General features: G+C 35.9%; 1 protein-coding gene across 1 annotated transcript in view; it reads right to left on the reverse strand.

Moving 5' to 3' along the window:
- LOC307185974 (uncharacterized protein) overlaps nt 1–22434 on the reverse strand; it is a 640401-nt gene that overhangs the window by 31139 nt on the left and 586828 nt on the right. The gene's annotated exons all lie outside the window — the stretch shown is intronic.

Consider the following 22434-nt stretch of genomic DNA (forward strand, 5'->3'; position numbering starts at 1 on the left):
AAGGGTGTGTTCTAACATCATTGATTTACATGTGGCTTTCCAGGTTTCCCACACCACCTGCTGAAGAGACTGTTGTTTCTCCATTGTATGTTCTTCTTCCTTTGTCAAGGATTAATTGGTCATAGGTGTGTGAGCTTATTTCTGAGCGCTCTATTCTGTTCTATTGATCTATATGTCTGTTTTTGTGCCAATACCATGCTGTTTTTATTACTGTAGCTTTGTAGTGTTGTCTGAAATATAGAAGGGTTATGGTTCTAGCTTCTTGTCCTCAGGATTGCTTTAGCAATTCTGGGTCTTTTGTGATTCCATGCAAATTTTAGGATTATTTGTTCTAGTTCTGTGAAAATTGTCATTGGTAATCTGATAGAAATTGCATTAAATCTGTAGATTGCTTTGGGTAGTATGTCCATTTTAACTATATTAATTCTTGGTCTCCAAGACCATGGGATAGTTTTCCATTTCCTTGAATCATCATCAATTTCATTTATCAAAGTTTTTTAGTTCTCAGCATATAATTCTTTCACCTCCTTGGTTATGTTTATTCCTAAGTATTTTATTTTTTTGACGCAATTTTAAATAGAATTTTTTTTTACTTCCCCTTTCTGATATTTCGTTAGTGTAAAGAAATACAACAGATTTCTGTATGTTAATCTTGTATTCTGCTACCTTGCTGAATTTGTTTATCAGTTCTAGTAGTTTTTGTGTGGAGTCTTTTGGATTTTCTATATATAGTAGCATGTCCTCTGCATATAGTGACAATTTTACCTCTTCCCTTCAGATCTGGATACGTTTTATATCTTTTTCTTGTCTGATTGCTGTGGTGAGGACTTCCAATAGTACTTTGAATACAAGTGCTGAGAGTGGGCATCCTTGTCTTGTTCCAGATTTTCATGGGAAGGCTTCAGCTTTTCATCATTTAGTATTATGTTGGCTGTGGGTTTGCCATAAATGGCTTTTATTATTTTGAGATATGTTCCCTCTATACCCACTTTGTCAAGAGTTTTTATCATGAATCGATGTTGAATTTTATCAAAAGCTTCTTCTATATCTATTGAGATGACCATGTGGTTTTTGTCTTTTCTTTTGCTGATGTATATCACATTGATTTGCGTATGTTGAACCGGACTGTGACCCTGGAATGAATATAACTTGATCATGGTGTATGATCCTTTTCATATGTTTTGGATTTGGTAAAATTTTATTGGGGATTTTTGCATCTATATTCTCAAAGATATTGGTCTGTAATTTTCGTTTTAGGTAGTGTCTTTGTCTAGTTTTGGTATCAGGGTGATGGTGGCTTCATAGAATGACTTTGGGAGTGTTCCTACCTCTTCAGTCTTGTGGAAGAGTTTGAGAAGGACAGTTATAAGTTCTTTGTATGTTTTGTAGAATTCCCTAGTGAAGGCATCTGGTCCTGGATTTTTGTTTTGAATTACAGATTCTGTTTCACTTCTAGTAATCAGTCTGTTCAAATTATCTATTTCTTCTTGATCCAGGTTTGCTGCGCTGTATGTTTCTAGAGACGTGCCTATTTCTTCTAGGTTGTCTAATTTGTTGGCATATAACTGTTCATAGAATTGTCCTATGGGTTTTCTTCTAAATTTCTGTGGTATCAGTTGTTATTTTTCCTCTTTCATTTCGTTTATTTGGGTCCTCTCTTTTCTTCTTGGTGTTCCTGGCCAGAGGTTTGTGGATTTTGTTTATCCTTTCAAAAATCCAGCTCTTAGTCTTAATGATTTTTTTCTGTTGTTTTTTATCTCAATTTTATTTATATCCTCTCTGATCTTTATTATTTCCTTCCTTCTGCTGATTTAAGTTTTGTTTGCTCTTTTTCCTATTCTTTTGGGTGGTAGGTTTGGTTGTTTTTTGGGGATTTTTCTTGTTTTCTTTGAGGAAGGCCTGTATCGCTATGAACTTCCTTCTTAGAACTGCCCTTGCTGCATCCCATAGATTTCGTATGGTTGTTTTCATTGTCATTTGTCTCGAGGTATGCCTTTATTTCCTCTTTGAATTCATCATTGACCCACTGGTTTTTTTTAATAGCATGTTGTTTAGTCTCCATGTAATCATTTTTTCTCTTTCTGTGATTGGTTTCTAGTTTCATGCCATGGTGATCAGAAAAGATGCTTGAAATAATTTTCTATCCTATTAAATTTGTTGAGGCTTGCTTGTGTCCTAGTATGTGGCCTAGCCTGGAGAATGTTCCATGTGCACTTGAAAAGAATATGTATTCTGGCGTTTTTGGATGTTGTGTCCTGTAGATATGACTTACTATTCTAATTATTCTATTCTATTGTGTGATTCATGATCTCTTTTGCCTTATTGATTTTCTGTCTGCAATATCCGTCCATTGATGTCAGTGGGTGTTACCATCCATTGATGTCAGTGGGTGTTAAAGTCTCCTACTGTTATTGTATTCCCATCAATTTTTCTCTTTATGTCTATTAATATTTGCTTTATATATTTAGGTGCTCTTATTTTAGGTGCAGGTATGTTAACAAGTGTGATATCCTCTTCTTGTACTGGTCCCCCTTTCATAATGATTATAATGTCCCCCTTTGTCTTTCTTTATGGCCTTTGTTTTGAAGTCTATTTTGTCTGATATGAGTATTGCTATCCCTGCTTTCCTGTCATTTCCTGTTTCAAGAAATATCTTTTTCATACCCTCACTTTCAATCTATAATTATCTGTCACCCTACAGTATGTCTCCTATAGGCAGCATACTGTAGGTGCTTGTTTTATTATCCAATCTGCCACTCAGTGTCTTTCAACTGGAACATTTAATCCATTGCCATTTAGAGTAATTATTGTTAAGTATGTATTTATTGCCATTTTAAACCTTATTTTCCAGTTGATTTTGTATTTATTCTTTGTTCCTTTCTGCTTCTTTTTGTTTTTCCTTTTGTGGTTTGATGGTTTTCTTGTACATTATACTCGAGTTACTTTCTTTTTGTGAATCTATTATATGTTTTTGATTTGTGGTTACCCTGGTTTTCAAGTATTTTAACCTGTAACTATAGCTACTTGCTTTAGACTGGTAGTCATATAAGCTCAAACACATTCTAAAAGAGCTACATTTTCTTACTCTCCTCGCCCACATTTTGTGATTTTTATGGCCTACTTTACATCTTCATGTTTATCCTTTTGCTGTTCATTGTAGTTATAATTGCTTTCACAGAAATTTTTTGATTATTTTTTAATCTAGGTACTGGTTTATTTACATGAACTTCAGCCCTTTTATGTATTTATTTTTTTCCTATTGATTTCCCCTTTCCTATAGATTTTTGCTTCTTTTCTATTTAGAGAAGACCTTTGAATATTTCTTTTAGGTTAGGTTTAGAATTGCTGTATTCTTTTAGTTTTTTTCTTGTTTGAGAAATTCTCTTACTCTCCTTCTATTCTAAATGATAATATTGCTGGGTAGAGTATCCTAGGTTACAGGTTTTTCCCTTTAGGACTTTGAATATACCTTGCCACTCCCTTCTGGTCTGCAATTTTCTGTAGAGGAATCAGCTGATAGCTTCATGGGGACTCCCTTGGAACTGACTTTTTTTCTCTTGCTACCTTTAGAATCCTTTCTTTTTTTTTTTTTTTTTTTTTTTGCCATTTTAATTATGATATGTCTTGGAGTAAGTCTGTTTGGGTTCATTTCGTTTGGATTCCTTGTGATTCCTGTACCTGGATATCTTTTTCCTTCCTTAGGTTTGGGAATTTTTTAGCTATAATTTCTTCAAAAACATTTTTGATTCCCTTTTCTCTTTCTGGAGTTTCTATTATGAGTAGATTGGCACACTTTATATTATCCCATAGATCTAGATTTCTGTCTGTTGTTCTGATTGGGTGGTTTCCATTATTCTTTCAGATCACTTATTCATTCTTCTACATTATTTAGTTTGCTATTTATTGCCTTTAGCTTGGTTTTCATCCCAATTGAGTTGTCTAATTTTGATTGGCTACTCTTTATAATTTCTAATTCCTTGTTACAGTGATCTGCATTTCTATTGATAGCCTTTCTTAATTCTTTTGGCATTTTTATTACCTCCTTTTTTAACTCAGGGTCTAGTAGTCTGAAGAGGTCTATTTCCTTGTTTGTTCTGTCAGATTTCTCTTGTTCTTTCAGTTGGGAGTAATTCCTCTGCTTCTTCATTTTTCTTATATTTATGACTATGAATTTAGGAGAAACAGTTACGTACTGTGATTTTGAAGGGTTGTTTTTATGTGGGAGTATACCTGTATAGCCTGCTTGAGTCCAATATTTTTGGTGCAAGGGCTGTTTTTGCTCTGAATTCTTACCACATCTTTCCTTAGGGTGTTCTGGCACTTGATCCCTTCATAGTGGGTTGTGTTTGGTGTTGTGGTGACCAGAGCCTACACTGGATGTTGAACAAGTCCTCCTGTTTGCTCTGGTTGCCCTGTTGCAAGCAGGGTCTGTTCCCCAGTTGTTGGAGTTGAAGCCCCCTGAGGTTCTAATCTGCAGTGGGAAGTAGGCAGGACTGGAACACTCCCTCTGGGAAAGGAGCTGCTGCATGTTCTTCCCAGGAGCTGTCCTCTAGGACATGTGATTCTGTGACTCCACTTGCCACCTGGTGTGTGTACCCACAAAGATCACTGTTGCTGGCACTGCACTTGGTGGTTGCCTCTGCTTGTGGGCTCTAGTAATCAGCTTGGAGGTCCCTTAGGCATGTGTACACACTCACAAGACTGCTGGTGCATAAACCCATGTGAGCTGCACCCACTGAGCCCACAGATAATCAGCTCAGATGGCCCTTGATTAAACAATTTTTGAATGGGGTTTTGCATCTATGTTAATAAAAGTTATTGGTCTGTAGTTTCCATTTATTGTAATGTTTTTATCTGATTTTTGTATTGAGGTACTGCTGGCTTCAAAAACTGAGTTGAGAAGAGTTCCATCTCTTTCACTTTTCTGGAAGAAATTGAGTAGAATTTACATTAATTTCTCATATCATGACTGATAGAATTCATCACTGAAGCCATCTGTACCTACAGTTTTCTTTATGGGAAAGAATAAACAGATACTTAATTTCTTTCATAGATATAAGGTCCTTAGCATTGTCTGTGTCATCTTGTGTAAGTTTTAATGGTTTGTATCTTCCATGGAATTCATCTGTATTATATAAATTGTGAAATATATTAGCTATTTGTAACATTCCCTTATTACTCACTTACTAACTATAGGATTTCTATTGCTGTTCTTTTATTTTTCACATTATTTTTTCTTTATTTTATTTTTGATCAGATTGGATTGAAGTTTATCACTTTTATCTTTTCAAAGAGGCAGCTCTTAGTTTCATTGATATTTTCTATTGATTGCTTAGTCTCTATTTCATTTATTTCTGCTGTGATCTTTATGCTTTCTTTCCTTCTACTAACTTGGTTTTGTTTGTTCTTCGTTTTCTAGTTCCTTCAGGTGCAAGGTTAGACTGTTTGAGATTTTTCTTGTTTCCTGAGGTATGCCTATATTGCTGTAAACTTTCTTCTTAGTACTGAGTTTTCTGCAACCCATGAAATTTGGATCATTGTGTTTCCATTTTCATTTGTCTCCAGGTATATTTTTTAGTTTCTTCTTTGATTTCTTCAGTGACCCATTGGTTATTATTAGCATATTGTAAAGCCTCCATGTGTTTGTGTTTTTGCAGTTTTTTTTAAATTGTAATTGATTTCTAGTCTCATGCCTTTGTGGTTGGAACACATGCTCAATATTATTTCTTTTTAATTTCTTGGTTTTTTAATTTTTTAATACAATTTTTAAAGGTTACAATCCATATACAGTTATCAAAAATACTGGTTATATTCCCTGTATTGTATAATATATCCTTGTAGCCTCTCTTACACCCAGTAGTTTATATCTCCCACTCCTGTATTGCCCCTACCCCCTGCCCACTTAACCACTATAGAGTTTGTTCTCTATATACGTGAGGCTGCTTCTTTTTTGTTTTATTCACTAGTTTGTTGTATTTTTTTAGATTCCACATATAAGTGATATCATACAGTATTTTTATTTCTCTGACTGATTTCACTAACTTAGCATAATGCCCTCCAAGTCCAAACATGTTGCTGCAAAAGGCAAATTTTCACATCTTTTCCCATTAGTGGTTTATATACATATAAACCAGGAATGGAATTGCTGGCTCACATGGTAGTTCTATTTTTAGTGTTTTGGAAACCTCCCTACTGTTTTCCACAGTGGCTTCACCAATTTACATTCCCACCAACAGTGTACAAGTGTTCCTTTTTCTCTACACCCTCTCCAGCATTTGTTATTTGTGTTCTTTTTGATGATAGTCATCTGATTGGTGTGAGGTGGTATCTCACTGTGGTTTTGATTAGCATTTATCTGATGATTAGTGATGTTGAGCATCTTTTCATGTGCCTGTTGACCATCTGCATTTCCTCTTTGGAAAAATGTCTTTTAAAGCCTGTTTAGTGGTGCTGAACACTTTTAGCTTTTGCTTGTCTGTAAAACTCTTTATCTCTCCTTCATATCAGAATGATAGCCTTAGCTGGTAGATTATTTTCCTGGTAGATTATTTTCCTGGTATAAAACCCGGTAGGTTTTTTTCCTTTCATCATTTTAATTATATTGTGGCACTCCATTCTGGCCTGCAATGTTTCTGCTGAAGAAGTCAGCTATTAGTCTTATGAGAGTTCCCTTGCACATAACTAGTTGCTTTTTTCTTCCTGCTTTTAAGATTCTTTATTTTTAATTTTTGCCATTTTAATTACAATGTGTCTTGGTGTGATCCTCTTTGGGATGATCCTGTTTGGAATTTTCTTTGCTTACTGGACCTAGATGTCTGTTTCCTTTCCTGGGTTATAGCAGTTTTTAGCTATTATGACTCAAAGGTGTCCTCTGCCCCTTTCTCTTTTCTCCTTCTCAGACCCCTATAATGCAAATATTAGTATGCTTGATGTTATCTCATAGGTCTCTTAAACTATTCTCATTTTTTAAAATTCTTTATTCTTTTTTCTTTTCAACTTGGGTGTTTTCCACTGCTCTGTCTTCCAGATTGTGGATCCATTCCTTTGCATTATCTAATATCCTGTTGTTCCTTTTAGTGTATTTTTAAACTTCATTTATATGCTTCAACTGTTTGGTTCTTCTTTACATTTTCTAACTCTTTTTGAAATTCTCACTGTGCTCATCCATTCTTCCCCTGAGTTTGGTGAGCATCTTTATGGTCATTACCTCAAACACTTTATTGGGTAGATTGTTTATGTCTATGTCACTTAGTTCTTTTTCTGAGGTTATGTCTTGGTCCTTTGTTTAAACATATTCCCGTGACTCCTCATTTTGCTCAAATCTCTGTGTTTATTTCTATGTATTAGGTATGTTTCCTGATCTTGGAGAAATGGCATTATGTAGGAGATGCCCCATGGGGGGCTAGCAGCACACTCCTCTCTCTGTTCACCAGAGCTATACACTGTGGGGGTATCCCCTATGTGGGCTATATTTGCCCTTCTGTTGTTGCAAGGCCCACTACTGTGGGTACACTGACAGATGGGCCTGGCCCGTGTCCCAGTTGGCTGTGACGCTGTGTTGTGTGCAGTAGCTGTGTGCCTGCTAGAGGGCAGGGCAGGATTCCTGTGTGTTTGGCTGCAGAGCCTGAAGGGTGCATGAGGTTGCTGGTGGCCCATTCTTGGTTGGGGCTGGGCTCCCATGTGCCTGTCTGTGTGTACCTGGGGAAGCATATAGTGCCAGCCTGTTGGAGGAAAGGGCTGTGTTCCTATTTATTGGGTGGGCCAAAATGTTCATTTGGTTTTTTCCATAAGATGGCTCTAGTAGCACTTAGTTGTCTCTAACTTCATTTGAAACTATTTTGTTAGATTGTATGTGACAGCTGTCATATCAACATGCATTTAAAAAAAGACTTATCAAAATTGGTGAATTTTTGTATAGCTATTTTACTATTGAAGATGGAAGAAAAAAGCAACATTTTCAGCGTATTATGCTTTATTATTTCAATAAAGGTAAAAACATAACTGAAACATGAAAAGATTTGTGCAGTGTATGGAGAAGGTGCTGTGACTGATTGAATGTGTCAAAAAGTGGTTTGTGAAGTTTTGTGCTGGAAAGTTCTCGCTGGACAATGCTCCATGGTCGGGTAGACAAGCTGAAGATGATAGTGATCAAATCGAAATTATAACAGAACAATCAACGTTGTACCACCCAGGAGATAGCTGACATATTCAAAATGTCCAAATCAAGCATTGAAAATCATTTGTACCAGCTTGGTTATGTTCATTACTTTGATGTTTGGGTTCCACATAAGTTAAGCAAAAAAAATCTTGAACATATTTCCACATGTGATTCTGTACTGAAATGTAATAAAAAAAAAAGTTCTGTTTTTAAAACAAATTGTGATGGGCGATGAAAACTGGATGCTGTACAACAATGTGGACTGGAAGAGATCGTGGGGCAAGTGAAATGAACCACCAACAACCACACCAAAGGCCAGTCTTCATCCAAAGATGGTTATGTTGTATATATGGTGGAATTGGAAGGGAGCCCTCTATTATGAGTTCCTTCTGGAAAACCAAATGATTAATTCCAACAAGTACTGCTCCCAATTAGACCAACTGAAAGTGGCACTCAAGGAAAAGCATCCAGAAATAGTCAACAGAAAACGCATAATCTTCCATCAGGATAACGCAAGACTGCATGTTCTTTGATGACCAGCAAAAACTGTTACAGCTTGGCTGGGAAGTTCTGATTCATCCACCATATTCACCAGACATTGCACCTTTGGATTTCCATTTATTTTGGTCTTTACCAAATTCTCTTAATGGAAAAAAATTTCAATTCCCTGGAAAACTGTAAAAGGCACCTGGAACAGTTCTTTGCTCAAAAAGATGAAAAGTTTTGGGAAGATGGAATTATGAAATTGCCTGAAAAATGGCAGAAGATAGTGGAACAAAAGGGTGAATACATTGTTCAGTAAAGTTCTTGGTGAAAATGAAAAATGTGTCTTTTATTTTTTCTTAAAAAACCGAAGGCACTTTTTGGCCCACCCAATAGATGTCTGCAAGGCCCAGGAGATCCTATATTCGTTTTAATTGCAATATTCCCTAACCTTTTTGTGTTTTTTTGGTGTTTATTTATGTCTTCTGGGACTACAAAAACTTGAAGTGTAGGAGCCCAGTGTGTGACTTGGACTCCTTGCTCCTTGGAAAGAACCTCTGCAATTGTGATTATTCTCTCATTTGTGGGTCACCCGTCCAGGGGTATTGGTTTTGACTATACCCCATTCTGTACCTCTCCTACTTTATGATTCTTTATATCTTTAGTTACATAGATCTTTTCTGCTACTCTTCAGGTCTTTCTCATAGATCCTTGCTCTGTAAATACTTGTAATTTTGGTGTGCCCATGGGTAGAGGTCAGCTCAGAGTCTTCCTACTCGACCATCTTTACCACACCCATAATGGATATCTTGGTCTGTTTATATTAACCATGGATATCCAATTCTAATTGATATGATATTAGATAAATTTATATGATAAATGATATGATAAATTGATGGGATATTTTTAGGACTTCAACTGAGAAATGTTGATGCTACTCAGTTCTGTAGCTATTTCTATTATTTAATTGCAATGTAGATCTAGCACTTAATATCAGAGTACCAGAATGCCAGATTTTAAAGAACATTCACAGTCCACTAAATTATTTGTCTTTATGTAGTACCTTATATAGGTTATTTTTTAAAAAAATTTATTTTATATTGGAGTATAGTTGATTTACACTGTTGTATTAGTTTTAGGTGTACAGTAAAGTGATTCAGTTATACATATACATATTCTTTTTAAAATTATTTTCTCATTTAGGTTATTACACAATAATGAGTAGTTGCTCCCTGTGCTGTACACTAGGTCCTTTTTGATTATCTATTTTTAATATTGTAATGTGTATATGTTGATCCTATACTCCCAATTTATCCCTCCCCACTACCTTTCTCCTTTGTTAACCATAAGTTCATTCTCTAAGTCTGTGAGTCTGTTTCTATTTTGTAAACAAGTTCATTTGTATCTTTCGTTTTTAGATTCTGCCTATAACCAATATCATATGATATTAGTCTTTGTCTGACTGACTATGGTAAACTCCAGGTCCAACCATGTTGCTGCAAATGGCATTATTTCATTCTTTTCTATGGCTGAGTAATATTCCATTGTATATATGTACCACATCTTTTTATCCATTCCTCTGTAGAACATTTAGGTTGCTTCCATGTCTTGGCTCTTGTAAATAGTGGGGCAATGAACATTCATTTTAGATTTATGGTTTTCTATGCCCAGGAGTGAGATTGTTGGATCATATCCAACTGAAAAAGGTAGCTCCTTTTTTCAGTTTTTAAAGAAATTTCCATACTGTTCTCCACAGCAGCTGTACCAATTTACATTCCCACCAACAGTGTAGGAGGGTTCCCTTTTCTCCACACCCACTACAGCATTTATTGTTTGTAGATATTTTGATGGTGGCCATTCTGACTGGTGTGAGGCGATATATCACTGTAGTTTGGATTTGCATTTCTCTAATAATTAGCAGTGTTGAGCATTCATTCAGGTGCCTCTTGACAATCTGTATGTCTTCTTTGGAGAAATGTCTATATAGGTCTTCTGCCCATTTTTTGATTGGGTTGGGTTTTTTTTTTTTTTTTAATGTTGATTCACATGAGCTGTTTGTAAATTTTGGAGATTAATCCCTTGTCGGTCGCATCACTTGAAATATTTTCACCAATTCTGTGGGTTGTCTTTTCGTTTTGTTTATGATTTCTTTTGCTGTGCAAAAGCTTTTGAGTTTAATTAGGTCCCATTTGTTTATTTTTGTTTTTAGTTCCATTAGTCTAGGAGATGGATCAAAGAATATGCTGCTGCGATTTACGTCAAAGTGTGTTCTGCATGTGTTTTCCTCTTAGAGTTTTACAGTATCCAGTATTACATTTAGGTCTTTAATCCATTTTGAGTTTATTTTTGTGTATGGTGTTAAAGAATGATTTCAGTCTTTTACATGTGGCTGTCCAGTTTTCCCAGCACCATTTATTGAAGAGACTGTCTTTTCTCCATTGTCTATTCTTGCCTCCTTGGTCATAGATTAATTGACCATAGGTGCATGGGTTTAATTCTGGGCTTTCTATCCTGTTCCATTGATCTATATCTCTATTTTTGTGCCAGTACCATACTGTTTTGATCACTGTAGCTTTGTAGTATTATCTGAAGTCAGGGAACCTGATTCCTCCAGCTCCACTTTACTTTCTTAAGATTGCTTTAGCTATTTGAGGTCTTTTGTGTCTCCATACAAATTTAAAATGTTTTAGTTGTAAGGAAAACACCATTGGTAATTTGATAGTGATTGCATTGAATCTGTTGATTGCCTTGGGTAGTATAGTCATTTTGACAATATTGATTCTTACAATCCAAGAACATGGTATATCTTTCCATCAATTTCTGCCATCTTTGATTTCTTTCATCAGCATCTTATAATTTTTGGAGTACAGGTCTTTTGCCTCCATAGGTAGGTTTATACCTAGGTATTTTATTCTTTTTGATGTGATGGTAAATTGGGTTGTTTCCTTAATTTTTCTTTCTGATTATTCCTTGTTAGTGTATAGAAATACAACCGATTTCTGTGTGTTAATTTTGTATCCTGCACCTTTACTGAATTCATTGATGAGCTGTTGTTTTCTAGTAGCATCTTTAGGATTTTCTATGTATAGTATATATCATGTCATCTGCAAACAATGATAGGTTTACTTCTTCTTTCCCAATTTGGATTCCTTTTATTCCTTCTTCTTCCTTTATTGCTGGTGGCTAGGACTTCCAAAACTATGTTGAAAAAAGTGGTGAAAGTGGACACTCTTGCCTTATTCCAGATCTTAGAGGAAATGTTTACAGCTTTTTACTGTTGAGGATGATGTTAGCTGTGGGTTTTTGATATATGCCTTAATTATGTTGAGGTACGTTTCCTCCATGCTGACTTTCTGGAGAGTTTTTATCATAAATGTCTGTTGAATTTTTTCAGAAGCTTTTTCTGCATCTATTGAAATGATCACATGGTTTTTGTCACTTTTTAAATGTAGTGTATAACAGTGACTGATTTGCTGATACTGAAAAATCCTTGCATTCCAGGGATAAATCCCACTTGATCATGGTGTATGATCCTTTTAACGTATTGCTGGATTTGGTTTGCTAGTATTTTTTTGACAATTTTTGCATCTGTATTCATCAGTGATATTAGCCTATAATTTTCTTTGTACTATTTTTGTCTGCTTTTGGTATCAGGGTAGTGGTAGCTTCATAGAATGAGTTGGGAGTGTTCTTTCCTCTGCAATTTTTTGAAATAGTTTCAGTGTTAACTCTTCTCTAAATATTTGATAGAATTTGCCTGTGAAGCCACCTGGTCCTGGATTTTTGTTTATTGGGAGTTTTAAAATCACAGTTTCAATTTCAGTACTTGTGATTGGTCTGTTCGTATTTTCTATTTCTTCCCGTTTCCATCTTGGGAGATAGTATGTTTCTAAGAATTTGTCCATTTCTTCTAGGTTGTCCACTTTATTGGCATATAGTTGCTCCGACTAGTCTCTTATGGTTCTTTGTGTTTATGTGGTGTCCCTTGTAACTTCCCCTCTTTCACTTCTCATTTTATTGATTTGAGCCCTCTCCCTTTTTTTCTTTATCAGCCTGGCTAAAGGGTTATCAGTTTTGTTTATCTTTTCAAAGAAGAAGCTTTTAGTTTCATTGATTGTTGCTATTGTTTTCTTCATCTCTATTTCATTTAATTCTGTTCTGATCTTTCTGATATCTTCCCTTCTACTGCCTTTGAGTTGTGTTTGTTCTTCTTTTTCCAGTTTCTTTATGTGCATGATTAAGTTGTTTATTTGAGATTTTTCTTGTTTCCTGAGGAAAGATTGTATTACTATAGTCTTCCTTCTTAGAACTGCTTTTGCTGTGTCCCATAGGTTTTGGATCATGTGCTTTTCTTTTCAATTGTCTTTAGGTATTTTTTAATTTCCTCTTTGACTTCTTCAGTGATCCATTGGTTGTTTAGTAGCATATTGTTTAGACCCCATATGTTTGAGTTTTTTTCTTTTTTTTTTTTACAGTTATTTTTTCTTAAAGTTGATTTCTAATCCCATAGCACTGTGGTCGGAAAATATGCTTGATATGATTTCAATTTTTTTTTAATTTAATTTAAAAAATGTTTATTGGAGTATAGATGATTTACAATATTGTGTTAGTTTATACTGTACAGAAAAGTGAATCAGCTGTACGTATACATATATCCCCTCTTTTGGGGATTTCCTTCTCATTTAGGTCACCACAGAGCATTGAGTAGAGTTCCCTGTGCTATACAGTAGGTTTTCATTAGTTATCTATTTTATACATAGTATCACAGTGTATATATGTCAGTCAATCCCAATCCCCAATTCATCCCACCCATGCCTTCTGCCTTGGTATCCATACACTTGTTCTCTACTTCTGTCTCTCTATTTCTGCTTTGTTAACTAAGGTCATCTATACCAATTTTTTCAGATACCACATATATGCGTTAATATACGATATTTGTTTTTCTCTTTCTGACTTACTTCACTCTGTATGACACTCTCTAGGTCCATCCAAGTCTCTACAAATGACCCAACTTCATTCCTTTTTATGGCTGGGTAATATTCCATTGTATATAGGTACCACATCTTCTTTATCCATTCCTCTGTTAACAGACATTTAGGTTGCTTTCATGTTCTGGCTATTGTAAATAGTGCTGTAGTGAACACTGGGGTGCATGTGTCTTTTTGAATTACGGTTTTCTCTGGGTATATGCCCAGTAGTGGGATTGCTGGGGCATATTGTAGTTCTACTTGTAGTTTATTAAGGAGTCTCCATACTGTTCTTTTTTTTTTTTTTTGGTGGTACGCAGGCCTCTCACTGTTGTGGCCTCTCCCATTGTGGAGCACAGGCTTCGGATGTGCAGGGTCAGCAGCCATGGATCACGGGCCCAGCCGCTCCGTGGCACGTGGGATCTTCCTGGACCAGGGCACGAACCTGTGTCCCCTGGATCGGCAGGCGGACTCTCAACCACTGCACCACCAGGGAAGCCCTCCATACTGTTCTTCATAGTGGCTGTATCATTTACGTTCCCGCCAACAATGCATGAGGGTTCTCTTTTCTTCACACCCCCTCCAGCATTTATTGTTTGTAGATTTTGTTGTGATGGCCATTCTGACCAGTGTGAGGTGATACCTCATTGTAGTTTTGATTTGCATTCCTCTAATAATTAGTGATGTTGAGCATCTTTTAATGTCTTTGTTAGCCATCGGTATGTCTTCTTTGGAGAAATGTCTATTTCGGTCTTCTGCCCATTTTTGGATTGGGTTGTTTGGTTTTTTGATATTGAGCTGCATGAGCTGCTTGTATATTTTGGAGATTAATCCTTTGTCAGTTGCTTCATTTTCAATTATTTTCTCCCATTCTGAGGGTTGTCTTTTCATCTTGTTTATGGTTTCCTTTTCTGTGCAAAGCTTTTAAGTTCCATTAGGTCCCATTTGTTTATTTTTGTTTTTATTATCATTATTTTAGGAGGTGGGTCAAAAAATATCTTGCTGTGATTTATGTCAAAGAGTGTTCTGCCTATGTTCTCTAAGAGTTTGATAGTGTCTGGCCTTACATTTAGGTCTTTAATCCATTTTGAGTTTATATTTGTGTATGGTGTTAGGGAGTGTTCTAATTTCTTACTTTTACATGCAGCTATCTAGTTTTCCCAGTACCAATTATTGAAGAAGCTATGTTTTATCCACTGTATATTCTGGCCTCCTTTGTCATAGATTAGGTGACCATAGTTGCATGGGTTTATCTCTGGGATTTCTATCCTGTTCCATTGATCTATATTTCTCTTTTGGTACCAGTGCCATACTTTCTTGATTACTGTAGCTTTGTAGTATAGTCTGAAGTCATGGACCTGATTCCTCCAGGTCTATTTTTGTTTCTCCAGATTGATTTGGCTATTCGAGCTCTTTTGTGTTTCCATACAAATTGTTAATTTTTTTGTTCTAGTTCTGTGAAAAATGCCATTGGTAATTTCATAGGGATTGCATTGAATCTGTAGATTGCTTTGGGTGGATTGCTTTTCACTATATTGATTCTTCCAATCCAAGAACATGGTATGTCTCTCTACCTATTTGTGTCATCTTTGATTTCTTTTATCAGTATCTTATAGTTTTCTGTGTACAAGTATTGTGCCTCCTTAGGTAGGCTTATTCCAAGGTATTTTATTCTTTTTGTTGCAGTGGTAAATGGGATTGTTTCTTTAATATCTCTTTCTGATCTTTCAGTGTTAGTGTATAGAAATGCAAGTGATTTCTGTGTATTAATTGTGTATCCTGTGACTTTACTAAATTCATTGATTAGCTCTAGTAGTTTTAGGGTGGCATCTTAAGTTTTTCTATGTATCATGTCATCTGCAAACAGTGACAGTTTTACTTCTTGTTTGTCAGTTTAGATTCCCTTTATTATTTGTTCTTCTCTGATTGCTGTGGGCAGGACTTCCAAAATTATGTTGAATAATAGTGGCAAGAGTGGGCACCCTTGTCTTGTTCCTGATTTTAGAGGAAATGCTTTCAGTTTTTCACCACTGGAAATACTGTTTGCTGTCATATATGGCCTTTATTATGTTGAGGTAGGTTGCCTCTATGCCCATAAATGTGTTTTCAATTTTGTCAAAAGCTTTTTCTGCATCTATTGAGAGGATCATACGGTTTTTATCCTTCAATTTGTTAATATGGTTTATCACATTGATTGATTTGCATATATTGAAGAATCCTTGCATTCCTGGAATAAACCCCACTTGATCATGGTGTATTATCTTTTTAATGTGTTGTTGGATTTGGTTAGCTAGTATTTTGTTGAGGATTTTTGCAACTACATTCATCAGTGATATTGGCCTGTAATTTTCTTTTTTTGTTACATCTTTGCCTGGTTTTGGTATCAGGGTGCTGGTGGTCTCGTAGAATGAGTTTGGGAGTGTTCCTCACTCTGTAATTTTTTGGAAGACTTTGAGAAGGATAGGTGTTAGCTCTTCTCTAAATGTTTGATAGAATTCACCTGTGAAGCCATCTGGCCCTGGACTTTTGTTTGTTGGAAGATTTTTAATGACAGTTTTAATTTCATTACTTGTTATAGGTCTGTATTTTCTAATTCTTCCTGGTTCAGTCTTGGAAGGTGGTACTTTAAGAATTTGTCCATTTCTTCCAGGTTGTCCATTTTATTGGCATATTAGCTACTTGCACTAATTTCTTATGATCCTTTTTTATTTGTAACTTCTTTTTCATTTCTAATTTTATTGACTTCAGTCTCCTCCCTTTTATTCTTGATGAGTCTGGCTAAAGGTTTATCAATTTTGTCTTCTCAAAGAACCAGTTTTAGTTTTGTTGATCTTTGCTATTTTTTCTTTCAGTTCTATTTCATTTATTTCTTCTCTGATCTCCATGATTTATTTCCTTCTACTAACTCTGGATTTTGTTTGTTCTTCTTTCTCTAGTTGCTTTAGGTGTAAAGTTAGGTTATTTGAGATTTTTCTTTTTTCTTAAGGTAGGAATGTATTGCTATAAACTTCCCTGTCAGAACTGCTTTTGTTGCATTCCATACGTTTTGGGTCATTGTGTATTCATTGTCATTTGTTTCTAGGTATTTTTTGATTTCCTCTTTGATTTCTTCAGTGATCACTTGTTTATTTAGTAGCATATTGTTTAGCCTCCATGTGTTTGTGTTTTTTACAATTTTTTTTCCTGTAATTGATTTCTAATCTCATAGTGTTGTGTTTGGAAAAGATGCTTGATATGATTTCAATTTTCTTAAATTTAGCAAAGCTTGATTTGTGACCCAAGATGTGATCTATCCTGTAGAATGTTCCATGAGCACTTGAGAAGAAGGTGTACTCTGTTGTTTTTGGATGGACTGTCCTATAAATATCAATAAAGTCTATCTGGTCTAATGTGTCATTTAAGGCTTGTGTTTCCCTTTAATTAATTTTTTGTCTGGATGACCTCTCCCTTGGTGTATATGGAATGTTAAAGTCTCCCACTATTGTGTTACTGTCAATTTCCCCTTTTATGGCTGTTAGCATTTGCCTATGTATTGTATTGCTCCTATGTTGGGTGCATAAGTATTTACAACTGTTATATCTTCTTGGCTTGATCCCTTTATCATTATATAGTGGCCTTCCTTGTCTCTTGTGACAGTCTTTATTTTAAAGTCTATTTTGTCATATGAGTATTGCTACTCCAGCTTTCTTTTGATTTCCATTTGCATGGAATATCTTTTTCCATCCCCTCACTTTCATTCTGTATGTGTCCCTGGGTCTGAAGTGTGTCACTTGTAAATAACGTATATACGGGTCTTGTTTTTGTATCCATTCAGCCAGTCTGTTTCTTTTGGTTGGAGCATTTAATCCATTTACATTTAAGTTAATTATTGATATGTATGTTCCTATTACCATTTTCTTAATTGTTTTGGGTTTGTTTTTGTAGGTCTTTTTCTTCTCTTGTGTTTCCTGCCTAGAGAAGTTCTTCTAGCATTTCTTGTAAAGCTGGTCTGGTGGTGCTGAATTCTCATAGTTTTTAGTTGTCTCTAAAGCTTTTGATTTCTCCATCATATCTGAATGAGAGCCGTGCTGGGTAGAGTAATCTTGGTTGTAGGTTTTTCCCATTTCATCACTTTAAGTATATCCTGCTGGCCTGCAGAGTTTCTACTGAAAGATCAGCTGATAACCTTATGGGGATTCCCTTGTATGTCATTTGTTGCTTTTCCCTTGCTGCTTTTACTATTTTTTCTTTGTATTTAATTTTTGATAGTTTGATTAATATGTGTCTTGATGTGTTTTTCCTTGGGTTTATCTTGTATGGGACTCTGCACTTTCTGGCCTTGACTATTTCCTTTCCAGTATTTGACTATAACCTCTTCAAATATTTTCTCAGACCTTTTCTCTTTATCTTCTTCTGGGACCCCTGTAATTCGAATGTTGGTGCGTTTAATGTTGTCCCAGAGGTCTCTGAGACTCTCCTCAATTCTTTTCATTCCTTTTTCTTTATTCTGCTCAGCAGCAGTTATTTCCACCATTCTATATTCCAGGTCACTTATCCGTTCTTCTGCCTCAGTTATTCTGCTATTGATTCCTTCTAGCATATTTTAAATTTCAGTTATTGTGTTGTTCATCATTGTTTGTTTGCTCTTTAGTTCTTCTAGTTCCTTGTTAAACATTTCTTGTATTTTCTCCATTCTTTTTCCAAGATTTTGGATCATCTTTACTATCATTACTCTGATTTCCTTTTCAGGTAGACTGCCTATTTCATTTTCATTTGTTTGGTCTTGTGGAATTTTACCTTGCTCCTACATCTGCAACATATTTCTCTGTCAGTATTTTTAGATTTATCAAGGCTCATTTTATGGCACAGCATGTGATCAGTCCTGGAGAATGTTCCATGTGGACTTGAAAAGAATGTATATTCTGCTGCTTTCACATGAAATACTGTATAAATATCACTTAGGTCAAGTGGTATAATTTTGTCTTCTTCTTGGATTGAGCTCTTGATTTATGTAGTGTCCTTCCTTGTCTCTTGTAACAGTCTTCATTTTAAAATCTATTTTATCTCTTTTGTCTGATGTCAGTTTTGGTACTCCAGCATTTTTTTTTTAAATTTCATTTGCATGGAATATTTTTTCCATCCCTTCACTTTCATTCTGCATATGCCCCTAGATCTGAAGCAAGTCTCCTGTAGATAGCATATATACAGATGTTGTTTTTGTATCCATTCAGCCAGTCTATGTCTTTTGGTTGGAGTATTTAATCCATTTATATTTAAAGTAATTATCAATATGTACATTCTTATTGCAGTTTTGTTAATTGTTTTAGATTTGTTTTTGTAGGTCTTTTTTTTCCCCTTCCTCTTTCGTTCTCTTGTGATTGTTGACTAACTTTAATTTTGTGCTTGGATTTCTTTTGTTTGTGTGTGTGTGTGTGTGTATCCACTGCAGATTTTTGGTTTGTGGTTATGATGAGGCTTTGATATAGCAGTCTATATATAAACAAGATTGTTTTTAGTTGCTGTTGTTTTAATTTCAAATGCATTTCCAATATCCTGCATCTCTACTTTCCTTTTCTCATGATTTCTGGTTTTGATATCATATTTGTGTGCAGATGATCTCCTACCTTTACTTTATGTTTGTCATTATGGGTGAGCTTTTCCATTTGTAATTTTCTTGTTTCTAATTGTGGCATTTTTTTCTGCCTAGAAGAAGTTACTTTAGCATTTGTTGCAAAGCTGGTGTGGTGGTGCTGAATTCTTTTAACTTTTGCTTGTCTGTAAAGTTTTTGGTTTCTCTGTCAAAGGATCCTCTGTCAAGGATCTCTGAATGAGATCCTTGCTGGGTAGAGTATTCTTGGTTGTAGGTTTATCTCTTTCATCACTGCAAATATATCATGCCATTCCTTTCTTGTCTGCAGCGTTTCTGCTGAGAAATCAGTTGATAACTTTATGGCAGTTCCTATGTATGTCATCTGTTACTTTTAATAATTTGTTTGTCTTTAATTTTTGTCAATTTAATTACTATGTGACTTGGTGTGTTCCTCCTTGGGTTTATTCTGCCTGGGACTCTGTACTTCCTGGACGTGGGTGACTGTTTCCTTTCCTGTGTTAGGTTAGTTTTCAGCTATTATCTCTTCAAATATTTTCTCAGGTGCTTTCTCTCTTCTTCTCCTTCTGGGACCCATATAATGTTAATGCTGGTGCATTTAATGCTGTCCTAGAAGTCTCTTAGACTGTACTCATTTCTTTTTATTAGTTTTTCTTTATTCTGTTCTGTGGCAGTGATTTCGACCATTCTGTCTTCTAGCTCACTTATTCGTTTTTCTTCTTCATTTACTCTATTTATTCCTTCTAGTGTATTTTTCATTTATTATATTGTTCATCTGTTTGTTCTTTAGATTTTCTAGCTATTTATTAAACATTTCTTGTATCTCTCGGTCTGTGCCTCCATTTTTTTCCATGATCTTGGATTGTCTTTACTATCACTGCTCTGAATTCTTTTTCTGGTAGATTGCCTACCTGTCTGAACTTAACTTCACTTAGTGTTCTGGGGTTTTATCTTGTTCTTTAGTCTGGGAAATATTCCTCTGCCATTTCATTTTGTCTAACTTTCTGTCATTGCAGTTTGTGTTCTGCAGGCCACAGGGTTTAGTTCTTTTTGCTTCTGCTGTCTCCCCCCTGTTGGATGAGGCCATTCTAAGAGGCTTGTGCACGCTTCCCGGCAGGAGGAGCTGTGTCTTGACCCACTGGGGGGCAGGGCCTTCTAGTCCACCATGTTTTCTCCACCTCCTGAGCTTGTAGCATTCCCTGTAACACTCATATCATACCTGTTCATAATCCACAAGATGCAATATGGCTTCGACCTTGTGCCGGTTCCCTAAATAGTATTTTAATCATGGAGTGTGGGGTAGACTTTGAGAACTTCTTATGGCATTTCTATAGTACGTAACATTTTGCAATTTGTACCATTTATAGTCTGCTGTATTTTGATGATGGTAAGGGGGTCATGCTAAGTGTACTCTGATGTATATTCAGAATAATAGTTTTGTCTGATAATCATATGGTTGATAATATCTCTGAACCTACAATGCATACCATCAGGACTTTAGCAAATCAGCATTATTTTTATTCATTTTCCTTTTTGATTCTTTTTTTAAAAAAACACCTTCACTGGAGTGTAATTGCTTTACAATGGTGTGTTGGTTTCTGCTTTATAACAAAGTGAATCATTTATACATATACGTATGTCCTCATATCTCTTCCCTCTTGCATCTTCCTCCCTCGCACCCTCCCTATCCCACCACTCTAGGTGGTCACAAAGCAACGAGCTGATCGCTCTGTGCTATGCAGCTACTTCCCACTAGCTATCTATTTTATGTTTGGTAGTGTATATATGTCCATGCCACTCTCACTTTGTCCCAGCTTACCTTCCCCCACCCCATATCCTCAAGTCCATTCTCTACTAGGTCTACATCTTTACTCCTGTCTTGCCCCTAAGTTCTTCTGACCATTTACTTTTTTTTTTTTAGATTCCATATATATGTGTTAGCATACAGTATTTGTTTTTCTCTTTCTGACTTACTTCACTCTGTATGACAGTCTCTAGGTCCATCAACCTCACTACAAATAAATCAGTTCCTTACTTTTTATGGCTGAGTAATATTCCATTGTATATAGGTGCCACATCTTTTTTATCCATTCATCTGTCAATGGACACTTAGGTTGCTTCCCTATCCTGGCTATTGTAAATAGAGCTGCAATGAACATTTTGGTACATGGCTCTTTTTGAATTATGGTTTTCTCAGGGTATATGTCCAGTAGTGGGATTGCTGGGTCATATGGTAATTCTATTTTTAGTTTTTTAAGGAACCTCCATACTGTTCTCCATAGAGGCTGTGTCCAATTTACATTCCCACCAACAGTGCAAGAGAGTTCCCTTTTCTCCACACCCTCTCCATCATTTACTATTTGTAGATTTTTTGATGATGGCCATTCTGATCAGTGTGAGATGATATCTCATAGTTTTGATTTGCATTTCTCTAATGATTAATGATGTTGAGCATTCTTTCATGTCTTTGCTGGCAATCTGGATATCTTATTTAGAGAAATGTCTATTTAGGTCTTCTGCCCATTTTTGGATTCGGTTGTTTTTTTGATATTGAGCTGCATGAGTTGCTTGTATGGTTTGGAGATTAATCCTTTATCAGTTGCTTCATTTGCAAATATTTTCTCCCATTCTGAGGGTTGTCTTTTCATCTTGCTTATGGTTTCCTTTACTGTGCAAAAGCTTTTAAGTTTCATTAGGTCCCATTTATTTTTCTTTTTATTTCCATTTCTCTAGGAGGTGGGTCAAAAAGGATCTTGCTGTGATTTATGTGACAGAGTGTTCTGCCTATGTTTTCCTCTAAGAGTTTGATGGTGTCTGGCCACACAGTTAGATCTTTAATCCATTTTGAGTTTATTTTTGTGTATGGTGTTAGGGAGTGTTCTATTCTCACTCTTTTACATGTAGCTGTCCAGTTTTCCCAGCACCACTTATTGAAGAGGCTGTCTTTTCTCCACTGTATATACTTGACTCCTTTGTCAAAGACGAGGTGACCATATGTGCGTGGGTTTATCTCTGGGTTTTCTATCCTGTTGCATTGACCTATATTTCTGTTTTTGTGCCAGTACCATATTGTCTTGATTACTGTAGCTTTTTTTTTTTTCTTCTTTGCGGCACATGGGCCTCTCACTGTTGTGGCCTCTCCCATTGTGGAGCACAGGCTCCGGATGCGCAGGCTCAGCGGCCATGGCTCACAGGCCCAGCAGCTCCGCGGCATGCGGGATCCTCCTGAACCTGGGCAC

This window comes from Stenella coeruleoalba, assembly GCF_951394435.1.
Source record: "Stenella coeruleoalba genome assembly, chromosome: 4".
Classification (NCBI taxonomy): domain Eukaryota; kingdom Metazoa; phylum Chordata; class Mammalia; order Artiodactyla; family Delphinidae; genus Stenella; species Stenella coeruleoalba.